At 47.3% G+C, this 13,778-nt stretch overlaps 1 protein-coding gene across 1 annotated transcript in view; it reads right to left on the reverse strand.

Annotated features, from left to right (window-relative positions):
- LOC139533701 (plexin-B2-like) overlaps nt 1–13,778 on the reverse strand; it is a gene marked incomplete at its 3' end in the record, with an annotated part of 208,984 nt that overhangs the window by 142,354 nt on the left and 52,852 nt on the right.

A 13,778-nucleotide genomic window follows, 5' to 3' on the forward strand; every position in this document is an offset into this window, starting at 1 on the left:
AGTGGAACTAGACGCTACTGTTTTACCAGGTAGTGGTGTAGCTAACTAGTGGAACTAGACACTACTGTTTTACCAGGTAGCCAACTAGTGGAACTAGACGCTACTGTTTTACCAGGTAGTGGTGTAGCCAACTAGTGGAACTAGACACTACTGTTTTACCAGGTAGCGGTGTAGCTAACTAGTGGAACTAGACGCTACTGTTTTACCAGGTAGCGGTGTAGCTAACTAGTGGAACTAGACACTACTGTTTTACCAGGTAGTGGTGTAGCTAACTAGTGGAACTAGACACTACTGTTTTACCAGGTAGCGGTGTAGCTAACTAGTGGAACTAGACACTACTGTTTTACCAGGTAGTGGTGTAGCTAACTAGTGGAACTAGACGCTACTGTTTTACCAGGTAGCGGTGTAGCTAACTAGTGGAACTAGACACTACTGTTTTACCAGGTAGCGGTGTAGCTAACTAGTGGAACTAGACACTAGTGTTTTACCAGGTAGCGGTGTAGCTAACTAGTGGAACTAGACACTAGTGTTTTACCAGGTAGCGGTGTAGCTAACTAGTGGAACTAGACACTAGTGTTTTACCAGGTAGCGGTGTAGCTAACTAGTGGAACTAGACACTACTGTTTTACCAGGTAGCCAACTAGTGGAACTAGACACTACTGTTTTACCAGGTAGCGGTGTAGCTAACTAGTGGAACTAGACACTACTGTTTTACAAGGTAGCGGTGTAGCTAACTAGTGGAACTAGACACTACTGTTTTACCAGGTAGCGGTGTAGCTAACTAGTGGAACTAGACACTACTGTTTTACCAGGTAGCGGTGTAGCTAACTAGTGGAACTAGACACTACTGTTTTACCAGGTAGCGGTGTAGCTAACTAGTGGAACTAGACACTACTGTTTTACCAGGTAGCGGTGTAGCTAACTAGTGGAACTAGACACTACTGTTTTACCAGGTAGTGGTGTAGCTAACTAGTGGAACTAGACACTACTGTTTTACCAGGTAGTGGTGTAGCTAACTAGTGGAACTAGACACTACTGTTTTACCAGGTAGCGGTGTAGCTAACTAGTGGAACTAGACACTACTGTTTTACCAGGTAGCGGTGTAGCTAACTAGTGGAACTAGACACTACTGTTTTACCAGGTAGCGGTGTAGCTAACTAGTGGAACTAGACACTACTGTTTTACCAGGTAGCGGTGTAGCTAACTAGTGGAACTAGACACTACTGTTTTACCAGGTAGCGGTGTAGCTAACTAGTGGAACTAGACACTACTGTTTTACCAGGTAGCGGTGTAGCTAACTAGTGGAACTAGACACTACTGTTTTACCAGGTAGCGGTGTAGCTAACTAGTGGAACTAGACACTACTGTTTTACCAGGTAGTGGTGTAGCTAACTAGTGGAACTAGACACTACTGTTTTACCAGGTAGTGGTGTAGCTAACTAGTGGAACTAGACACTACTGTTTTACCAGGTAGCGGTGTAGCTAACTAGTGGAACTAGACACTACTGTTTTACCAGGTAGCGGTGTAGCTAACTAGTGGAACTAGACACTACTGTTTTACCAGGTAGCGGTGTAGCTAACTAGTGGAACTAGACACTACTGTTTTACCAGGTAGCGGTGTAGCTAACTAGTGGAACTAGACACTACTGTTTTACCAGGTAGCGGTGTAGCTAACTAGTGGAACTAGACACTACTGTTTTACCAGGTAGCGGTGTAGCTAACTAGTGGAACTAGACACTACTGTTTTACCAGGTAGTGGTGTAGCTAACTAGTGGAACTAGACACTACTGTTTTACCAGGTAGCGGTGTAGCTAACTAGTGGAACTATACACTACTGTTTTACCAGGTAGTGGTGTAACTAACTAGTGGAACTAGACACTACTGTTTTACCAGGTAGCGGTGTAGCTAACTAGTGGAACTAGACACTACTGTTTTACCAGGTAGCGGTGTAGCTAACTAGTGGAACTAGACACTACTGTTTTACCAGGTAGCGGTGTAGCTAACTAGTGGAACTAGACACTACTGTTTTACCAGGCAGCAGTGTAGCTAACTAGTGGAACTAGACACTACTGTTTTACCAGGTAGCGGTGTAGCTAACTAGTGGAACTAGACTCGTTTTTAATGCAAAATAAAGTATGGGTCAAGAATGTCCTTCCTTTTTAGCATCAGACGACCTAATTCTCACTTGAAACATCGTTTTTGTGTTTAATAGGCCAAACTACACACTGTTAAAATCTGACTCCGGAGTGATCTGTTCTTGCAATGTGTAATCTATGACATCACATTTTAATATGATAATTTATCCCGAAGTAGTTTGGATGTAGTGAACACATTTTACAAAGTAACTTTAGTTAAGTAAGAAAACGAGAGATTAAGGGTAGTTTTAGTGTAGCTTAACTTCTTCCAGTGTGAAGTAATTGGTAAACTACATCTTCAGAGCAGCTTCCCCAACACTCTGTAGTCAACAGACAGCGCGAGACAGACAGCGGGCACTGCGGGCACAGATTGCAGACGTGGGCATCCTCTACCAAAAGCAGACCTTTGTGGCACTCACCACAGGGTGTTGTGGACACTGGCACGCCTGCCAAGAGACATGCTGGGGTGCTAGGAGTAGCCACACGAAGACAACTAGGATAACAGACACCAAGAAGAGTGAGAGAGCACCAACACACACACACTTAAAAACACACTCTGGATGATTCCAGAATACGTCTGTAAATGCTCTTGTAAACTGGCAGAGAGGCAGTTAGACATGCAGGGATCTTCACAGACAAAAGGCTGCATTCAGACTCACGCAGAAAATGAGTAAACAAACGGAGATGGATACACGATGGGGAGGCAGAGAGGAACCTTGGCGTGAGGCCACATGAGGCCTGAGACAGCTGGCAAAGAGACCCTCCACAACCCCTACTAACACACCGAGGAGAGGGTGACCGAGAGAAAGAGACAGCCTGGTGGTCCTTGGTTCTGAGCTCATCTGGTCTAGATAGGGGATGAAGTGATGGATGGCTAGGGGGGGATGAAGTGATGGATGGATAGGGGTGGATGAAGTGATGGATGGATGGGGGGGATGAAGTGATGGATGGCTAGGGGTGGGATGAAGTGATGGATGGATAGGGGTGGGATGAAGTGATGGATGGATAGGGGTGGGATGAAGTGATGGATGGATAGGGGGGGATGAAGTGATGGATGGCTAGGGGGGGGATGAAGTGATGGATGGCTAGGGGGGGATGAAGTGATGGATGGATAGGGGGGGGATGAAGGGATAGATGGATAGGGGGGGTGAAGTGATGGATGGATGGGGGGATGAAGGGATGGATGAATAGGGGGGGATGAAGTGATGGATGGATGGGGGGGGGATGAAGTGATGGATGGATGGGGGGGGTGAAGTGATGAATGGATAGGGGGGGGATGAAGGGATAGATGGATAGGGGGGGATGAAGTGATGGATGGATGGGGGGGATAAAGGGATGGATGGATAGGGGATAGGGGGGATGAAGGGATGGATGGGGGGGTGAAGTGATGGATGGATAGGGGGGATGAAAGGATGAATATAAATGTGTGGAAACCAAATGAGGCGTCACTGCTCTGTCCAGGGAACCTCGGACACAAATCCTGCTTTGTGCCACTACATCCTCCTCCACCATAAAATCACACAGACACACAGGGAATGTGAAGACGTTACGGGGAAAGTGAGCCACCACAGTCCCTCTACAGTCACACACACACAGCAGTACCGAGGACATTTCTCCACTATCCAGAATGCAACTGTACTGTAGGTGTGTGTGTGTGTGTGTGTGTGTGTGTGTGTGTGTGTGTGTGTGTGTGTGTGTGTGTGTGTGTGTGTGTGTGTGTGTGTGTGTCTGACAGCGGAGAGACACACCACGGTCGTCGTTGCGCCACGGCAGTTTAAACTTTAACCCAATTAATTTCAGCTCCAGCTTTCATGTTGTGAAGATGAAAGAAGCAGAGCGCCAGGAGACAGAGAGGAGAGTTCTCCGCTTATTCTGTGTGATAGAGACAGGAAGAGAAAGACAGCGAGAGAGACAGAAAGAGAAAGACAGAAAGCGAGAGAGACAGAAAGAGAAAGACAGAAAGCGAGAGAAAGAGAAAGACAGAAAGAGAAAAACATCGAGAGAGACAGAAAGAGAAAGACAGAGACAGAGAGAGAAAGACAGAGACAGAGAGAGACAGAAAGACAGAGAGAGACAGAGACAGAGAAAGACAGAGAGAGAGAGAAAGAGAGAGAAAGACAGAGAGAGAGAAAGACAGAGAGAGAAAGACAGAGACAGAGACAGACTTCAAATCAAACGATGACAGGTGAGGAAGCGCTCCGATACGACACTCAGGTTGTTGTCTGTTCATGAGGAGCCACCAGAGAATTGAAGTGGATTTTCTATCACCATCTCTCCCATGTTCTCTCCCCCTCTCTATCCCTCCCCCTCTCTATCCATCTCCCCGAATGACCGGATTGTTCAGTAATGGGTTGGAGTGGTTCTGTGTGGTTCCGGAAGGTTCTAGGAGGTCAGTGGTCTGTGTCTCTGTGCTGACAGTAAATAGCACAACTCTACTGGGACCTCAACTCCACAGTCCTCTAACTTCCTGTTCTGATTACCAGATACTCCCACACCAACCAGGCCTCTCAACATTCCCCCCTCTCCCTCCCCCCCCCCTCCCTCACTCTCCTTCCCCCTCTTCTAAAGCAAACACACCACTTCTGCCATCTCTCAGAAAGTCCTTTCTGGGCAGCCTGGTCATGAATTGCCACAGAACAAGACTAGCCGTTTTTGACCAAGAGGCTAGAGGGTGAAACATGGACACCAAATCTCAAACACTTGGAACTGAGTCACTGACCAGTCAAATCCTATCAGCCTCCTTTACGCCACGGTTAGGCAACCAAGCGCTTGTCACGTCTCCAGCTGACCACAGCCAGGAAGACTGGGGAACAACCTACCCTTCAGCCGTAATGAGCTTATGAAGGGGACAGAGTGAGTTGCAGAAATCAGGGTGCCCACTGCAGTCCTGGGTTAGTAAGAGCCTTTCTAAGTGAGGAATGTGTTTGTTACTGATCCAATCTCAGTGCCTGGATCAGTCGTAAGGCCCTATGTGAGAACGGAGTGTGTTTGTGCTGTGGTTCTATGATCTGACCTGGAGTCAGCCAACAGCCCGGCATGTGTCGAGTTGGAGATGAAGGAGGGAGGAGAGGAATGACAGAGCTGAGATAACACAAACACGGCCTCCCTTCAGCCTTGATATGAGAGTTCTCTCTCGCTCCTATGAGCGAGGACCAAGGCATCCTGCTCCTCTGATTTACCCAGGCAGGGTGAGGGCTGCTGGGGGTGAGAGGGCAGAGAGAGGGGGCAGGGTGGAGGTTACACATCTGGTTCCGGTCAGAACGTTTGAGATTCCTCGTCTGGGTGTTTGAAGGAGAGGAGACACACAGCTTTCCCATTCTGCCCAATCAGACGGTCCTAAATCAGATGTTAATGCATTCCATTATCAAAACCTGCCTTTTAGCCCAACAATCACATTCTGCAAAAAGAAATACAATAGAAATCTGATCTAATTTTAGTTCCTCACCATTCCATCACCCAGTACAATGGAGGAAGAAAAACAACTGATAGAATCGTCTTCATCAAAGTTGGCCTGAAATCAATTAAGGGGATAGTTAATGGAATGGACCATCATACAAGCTGTTCTTTGTGTGAGTCAGATGGAGTCAGACGATGTCTGGGTCCCACATGGCAACCTATTCCCTACATAGTACACTACTTTGACCAGAGCTCTATGGAGGCCCTATGGGCCCTGGTCCAATGTAGTGCACTATATAGAAAAGAGGGAGCCATTTGGGACATAACCAAGGAGTCAGTCAGTCATAACAGTAGCATGAAGTCTGAGAGGCCGGCATCGGCTGGTTCTATTCAATACAATGGACCCGTCATTGTTATCTAAATTAATATATTTTCTGCAGACCTGCCACCAGAAGTCATAATGGTAGTGTCCCAAATGGCACTCTATTCCCTATATAGTGCACTACTTTTGACCGGAGCCCTAAGGGCCCTGGTAAAATGCTGTGCACTATATAGGGAATAGAGTGCCATTTGGCAAGCAGAAGGAAGCCATATTCTGATTGTCTATGTATTCCACTGTTGTTAACAGTGATGTTTCAAAATGTCTGAATCCAAACACCAAGGACAGTAAAGCTACAGGTTTAACTCTGTACATCCCAGGGGTTTCTCCTTGTTCAGCTAGCAGGAAGATACGGTTTTCATTTGTTTTCGGCCTCACTACCGGTCCATCGTGTCCAACAGTGTGTGTGTGTGTGTGTGTGTGTGTGTGTGTGTGTGTGTGTGTGTGTGTGTGTGTTGCAGCTGTGAGGTTTGGCTGAACTATGTGAAGTCCTCCCTCCACAGAGGAACAGAAGACCTTCCCTCCACAGACCAGACCAACCAACGCTTTCCTGTGGTTCCACCATGCTCCCAAGACAGAAGACAGGAGCAGAGAGGAGAGATGCACAGGGAGAATGAGTAAAGGGGAGGAAAGAGAAAGAGGTAGAATCCCTCTGATCCATCCAGGCCTCCAGAGGGAGTAAGTGAGGAATTAGCCCTGGCCTGTAGAGATGGACCGAGAGAAGACTTACGGTTCATGTTGACACAGTTAACAGCTCTGCTCCCTGTCCTCAGCTCCACACACACTATTATACAGAGACATGAGTGCGTGGAACTCCCTTCTTATATTGCGCAAGTGAACAGAAAACCTGCTTTCAAAAAACAAAGCAACACCTCACAACGCACCTCTCCCCCGTGACCTACATGCTGTGTGTACGTACCGACACGTGACCTACATGCTGTGTGTACGTACCGACACGTGACCTACATGCTGTGTGTACGTACCGACACGTGACCTACATGTTGTGTGTACGTACCGACACGTGACCTACATGTTGTGTGTACGTACCGACACGTGGCCTACATGTTGTGTGTACGTACCGACACGTGACCTACATGTTGTGTGTACGTACCGACACGTGACCTACATGTTGTGTGTACGTACCGACACGTGGCCTACATGTTGTGTGTACGTACCGACACGTGACCTACATGTTGTGTGTACGTACCGACACGTGACCTACATGTTGTGTGTACGTACCGACACGTGACCTACATGTTGTGTGTACGTACCGACACGTGGCCTACATGTTGTGTGTACGTACCGACACGTGACCTACATGTTGTGTGTACGTACCGACATGTTGTGTGTGTGTACCGACATGTTGTGTGTGTATGTACCGACATGTTGTGTGTGTATGTATCGACACGTGTGTATATGTACCGACACGTTGCCTACATGTTGTGTGTATGTACCGGCATGTGTGTATGTACCGACACGTGGAACTATTAGATGTAAACTGTAAAGTATTTAGTCTGTAATGTCTTGTTGGTTATATGTCGGCCCCAGTAAGACTAGCTGTCCCCATCGACTAATGGAGACCCTAATAAATCACACACTAATGAACACCACTACCACAATCACCGAGCGGAAAATCAGCCGTGTACCAACCAACCGTAGTTACACACACACCCGCCAGAACACCATAATTCTACCACTATCAATCATTGTAACGCCAGCAGCCCTCCTCCACATTTATAAACACTTAATGTGTTGAGGAGGTGGAGCTTTAGAGAGGCCTCAGTAAACAGCACAGATTGAGTTATTAGAGTGGCTCAGAAGACCATGAGTTCCCATCAGACTGGTCTGGTGTACAACGTGACAGGTTTCTGGACTCTCTGTCGTACACGTCAAGGCTGTTGAAGAGACGACTGTCAGACTGACTGGAGAACAGACAGACGTAGGAGCTACCAATCACCAACGAGAGAGAGTTATTACAGGCTAACGTTTAAATATTAATTTGTGTCTGAGGACAGAGAAAAGGGAAGAGGTTTTATACTGACATCAGTAGCAGCTGAGGACTCCCTGAGGGAGGGAGTGGATGATCACACGCCTGTTGGGAGTTACATCTTCGCTGGGTGCCCAGACACACAGATTGAGTTCTGGAGCAGGTCGTTGGTCGACTCTCCACTCACAGTGAACCATCCCATCACCACGGCGGCGGTGTCCTCACAAGGCCCATCATTGGAGGACAGCCAACAGCCCACGCCAGAGATGATTGGGTCGTATCTACAGAGGTCAGGTGCTGACTTCCTGTTACAGCTCAACAACTTCCTCTAGCAGCCTTCAGGAGCCTGGAAATGATTACTTCCCCTTTCTGGTGTCGTCCCTCGTCGCTGCTGTTGCTAAGTGTCACACCACACACGCTGTCAACACAGCACACACGCTGTCAACACAGCACACACGCTGTCAACACAGCACACGCGCTGTCAACACAGCACACGCGCTGTCAACACAGCACACGCGCTGTCAACACAGCACACGCGCTGTCAACACAGCACACGCGCTGTCAACACAGCACACACGCTGTCAACACAGCACACACGCTGTCAACACAGCACACACGCTGTCAACACAGCACACACGCTGTCAACACAGCACACACGCTGTCAACACAGCACACAAAAGATTCACAGTGGAGTCACACGACCTCAGAGCGAAGATCTTCAGTTGTGTGATGACAGAGCATGACAAGAGCTTTGATGACGGTCTGTAAACTGGGATCTTGAAATCAAACAGAGTAAATCAAGTGGAACGAAACCCCCTCTTTTGAAGGGCAGAAATACACTAAACTAAATGAAGCTGGGCCACCTGGTAGTGTGGAGGATAGTGGATACTTTATGGCCCTGCTTTACTTTGTGTTGACGCAGCATGTAGAGGTCATGAGCTGGGTTGAGGAGTCACACAAGTGGCCAGAGACTCCATACTATGGAAGCCCTATAGGCCCTGGCCAGAAGTAGTGCACTATATAGGGTGCCATTTGGGATGGAAGCCCAGTCCTCCAGACCCATTAAACAGAGAGGTTCTCTACATCTACATATCTGCTCAATACAAAACTCACTAGATATTCACCATGTCCCTCTCCTGCCAAGAAAGAATGAGGGGAGTGGAAGAGAGGGGAGGAAAAGACAGGGAATGAGGAGAAGAGAGAGCGAGGAGTGAGAAGAGACAGAGGAGGTTTAGAATGGGGGTCTGGAGCTGATAGGTTATTCCTGCAGGAGTCCTTGGAGTAGGACTAGATGTAGTAACAGAGCTAGCCCTGTGAGTCTATCACAAACACAGTCTGTCTCCGCTCATAGAAAATCCTTTAGGACAACAATAGCTCTTAAATGGAGCAGGGCTGGTGTGTGTGTGTGTATTGTAAACGGAGTGGTGCTGATGGCTGAGCAGAGGGGTGATGAGGGCCGTGTCTTGAGGGCCCAGGGATGGAGGCAGGGAGAGATAAGAGATCCATGGTTAAACACAGAGCAGAGAACAGACATGTCAGAGCATCCATTACGGTCCGCCGTATCACCCTCCCCACACCTGGCAGGCAATTAGTGGCCTTCCGCAGCCACCAAGCTGGTTATTCTTACACGATTAATCACAGTGGCCGGTCATTTTCAGCTCTTAACTTCCAAACTAATCGGTGTGTGAGAGAGAGGGAGAGAGAGAGGGAAAGGTTGAGCGAGAACATTGATGTAATGAAATTAATGAAAAGTACACCAATCAGACTGTGACTCAGAGCAATCAGGGCTCAAGAGTGCGTGTGATCGCTCACTGGCTGCGTTGGGCTAATCATAACCACCGCCCTCACCGCGTTACCCCTCCAATCACCCACAGCCTCAACCCTCCTCTCTCCCTCCTCTCTCCCTCCTCAACCCTCAGATGAATCTGCCAGGACCCCAGGAGAGGGCAAACAGGGGGACGGGGAATGCAGGTCTACGTCTGAAGCGGTTACCACGGTAACGACCTTCAGTAGGTCATACCACTTCATCATCTAGACCCAGAGTGATTGGGCTCTGATTGGTGTCAGCTGTTTGAGGAGGACCATCATGTATTTTCGTCATTGGTGTTGCTAAGGAAACGACACGCTGAACACATTCCGTCTTCATCATGTGTCATGACCTCGGGGTTCTGGTCCAGTTGTAGATCTATGTTCTATAGTGTTGTTCTAGTGAAATGTCATTCACACTGAGGCCACCCAGCTCCTCTCAGCCCCAGTCAGTACTATGACTGAGTGACTGGACTATCAACCTACAGTAAGAACATTCTCCAACATTCTAAAACCATTTCCAGAGAACAAACCTCCAGTTAAGCATTTTAAAATCACCAACAACAGTGTATTTACATAACTGACATTAACTAAACCAAGGACACTGAGAAAACTGAAGGTCAGAGCTGCTCTACTTCACCTGCTGAACTAAGGACCTCCAGCCTTGGGCTGGTGATCTACTACACTCATTTCAATCTATGATTTTGCACGATATTCCAAATGCCTGTATCGTAAGAATCAAGGTTTTGTTATTTTTATGTGCTTTTGTCTGCTCATGTTGTATTTTTGGTCTCGTCTCCTTTGTTCCTTCTGTGCACCTCTCCATTTACACCAGAGGTCTGTATATAATGAAGAGAAGCACGTCTCCGCACTAACAATGGGAGTCGTTGTCCCAAAAGCGGGAAGGTGACAATCTTGAGTCCAAAATAAGTCCATAGAAACTCATTGGCCTTATTTTGGACAGAATTCAGCGACAGTGAAACCTCTTCCTCTCTGGTTTACACACCAAGCCCCTCCCCCTGCCTCACACCAAGCCCCTCCCCCTGACTCTCACACCAAGCCCCTCCCCCTGCCTCTCACACCAAGCCCCTCCCCCTCACACCAAACCCCTCCCCCTGCCTCTCACACCAAGCCCCTCCCCCTGCCTCTCACACCAACAAAGTAGAGATCACATGTTCCTCTCTGGTTTACACACACACACACCAAGCCCCTCCCCCTCACACCAAACCCCTCCCCATTCCTCTCACACAGAGCCCCTCCCCCTGCCTCTCACACCAACAAAGTAGAGATCACATGTTCCTCTCTGGTTTACACACACACACACACACACACACACCAAGCCCCTCCCTCTTCCTCTATGGTTTACACACAAAGCCCCTCCCCCTGCCTCTCACACCAACAAAGTAGAGATCACATCTTCCTCTCTGACAAGCGGATTCACCTCACTATTTGCATTTAAGGTTTGGTCCAGAAAAACCTGTCATATGGACACCAGAACACACGGAATCCTTTTACTGGAAGAGAAGTTGACTTCTCCAGCGATACCCTTTTAACTCCTCAAACTGATCTCAGAGCAGTGTCGTACAATTACATCCTTATGTTAATCACATGACTTTTACATTAGAATGTATTCCTATATTGGTATGTTCACACTGGTTTTCTGAGAGACAACAGAATAGGGCTCTTAGAAGCGATGTGTCTGTGTGAACACGGACACTAGATTTACCATGGCTTGGTGATAAGAAAACATTCCATTCTATGATTAGTGTCTGTGTGCCTGTCTGTCGGTGCCAGGGAGACCCAATCTCCACTTTATTTATCCATATGCAAGATGAACACTGGACTAAATCATGAGGGAATGACCTAGTGTCCGAGGTTACAGAAGTATGTTTGTATAAGCAAACAGTAAATGAACTAGAGCCAGATATTTGGCACCAATCTTGATGTCTGTTGCATGAGAGCAGAATGAGTCTTTGTATATCTGTTCTTCATCACACAGGCCTGTTTATTGGGGTTTAACTCCACACCGCTGGCTGACTTAACACTCCATTACTGCAGTAATTCAGCAATGATAAAGTTCAATTGTTTTGAAGAAATCTAAAAGTCTATTTTGATTAGAATAATTACCACGACAACAGACACCACCAAAACGAGAGTATCAAATTAACATTGATTCTGGAAAATGAATGCTCAGTTTGTCTCATTGTGGTACCGCCATCAGCATTTTAGCCAAAGACTGTTATCGCTGTCTGGACGGTTTTATAAATGTGCAATAAGCATAAAACACAATAATATAAGGAATTGGTAACTGGGTCTGAGAAATCAGGTGGGCCACTTGATTTCAACAGGACAAAGTGGACGGGCCAACATGCTGTTCAAACAGCTGGAGACAGAAGGGTGTGTTCATAAATACTCAACTGTTCAACCTTGTTAGCAAATAGATCCAAGTTGGCTAAACGTGAACTATAAAGATTGAGACGCTGCCTTTTAGTAGAACACACAGTTCCCTTCGTGCTCATCGTGCTCTTCGTGCTCATCGTGCTCATCGTGCTCAAGCAGCGTTGGTTGTCGACTTGACCCCTGAACTCCAACTGGTAAACATTAAGGTCAGGACTGAAGAGCTGTGTTCTAATGTGAAGTCAGCTGTACTCTGGGTAATCTAAAGTCCTCCTCAGATCAAAACAAGACGCTGCCATGTTCATGTCACGGTGAAGACCACAGGCCAGGAGCAATCACACACACACACACACACTACCCCCTCACTGAATTCCCCCATCCATCCCTCCACCATCTAGACGTGTGGGTTATTCCAGGCCCCAGGCTGTTGTAGAAGGTTAGGTGGGTGATGATTTATAGAATAGCATGTTGTTGGTGTGTATGTTGGATGAAACCCAGGACCCACATCCATATACATGTTTATGTAAAGACTTTCTGAGATGAAATGTGTTAGATGTAGGCTGTGTGTAAACAGATGTATCCTTGGAATTCCCCCAGACCCTTTTAATCCATGGTTCTGAGAGTGTTTGTGCTCAGGAATGAGTGAGGTAAACACAGTTAGTTAACACTACACCCACTAGCTGAGGAGCATTGGGCTGATTCTCCTCCAGGGTGTAGTGTAGTGTAGTGGAGTGGAGTGGAGTGGAGTGGAGTGTAGTGTAGCGAGGGAGGGAGATGAAATGTAAAGGGCTGTTCTGACAGGAGACTCAACTTCACACACGCTTCCATCATCATTAAACAATGAGTTGTTTGTTTAGTAAGAAGATAAACAGTGTATCAACGGAGAACAGGATACAGATAGTATCATTATTAAATTATCACTATTTCTTTATGTAAGGAAAGCCTTTTAAAAATCAGCCCAGTAGATGTCCTGGCAAAACATTCACCTGGAAAATGTCTGATAGTTAACGGAGAAGAATACAAACTTTCAGCAGGTACAGTAGTTAGCAGAGACTTGAACACTACAACAAATTAACAATTCAAAGATACGCTAAGGAAACGGACCAGGAAACGGACCAGGTCAACTACTGTAGACCATGTAGAACAAACTCCACCCTTCTCCAGGCATGTCATCTCCCTCTAGCCCCACCCCAAGGACACATTAACATGTCATCTCCCTCTAGCCCCACCCCAAGAGACACATTAACATGTCATCTCCCTCTAGCCCCACCCCAAGGACACATTAACATGTCATCTCCCTCTAGCCCCACCCCAAGGACACATTAACATGTCATCTCCCTCTAGCCCCACCCCAAGGACACATTAACATGTCATCTCCCTATAGCCCCACCCCAAGGACACATTAACATGTCATCTCCCTATAGCCCCACCCCAAGGACACATTAACATGTCATCTCCCTCTAGCCCCACCCCAAGGACACATTAACATGTCATCTCCCTCTAGCCCCACCCCAAGAGACACATTAACATGTCATCTCCCTCTAGCCCCACCCCAAGAGACACATTAACATGTCATCTCCCTCTAGCCCCACCCCAAGAGACACATTAACATGTCATCTCCCTCTAGCCCCACCCCAAGAGACACATTAACATGTCATCTCCCTCTAGCCCCACCCCA

This window comes from Salvelinus alpinus, chromosome 11 (genome assembly GCF_045679555.1).
Source record: "Salvelinus alpinus chromosome 11, SLU_Salpinus.1, whole genome shotgun sequence".
Classification (NCBI taxonomy): Eukaryota; Metazoa; Chordata; class Actinopteri; order Salmoniformes; family Salmonidae; genus Salvelinus; species Salvelinus alpinus.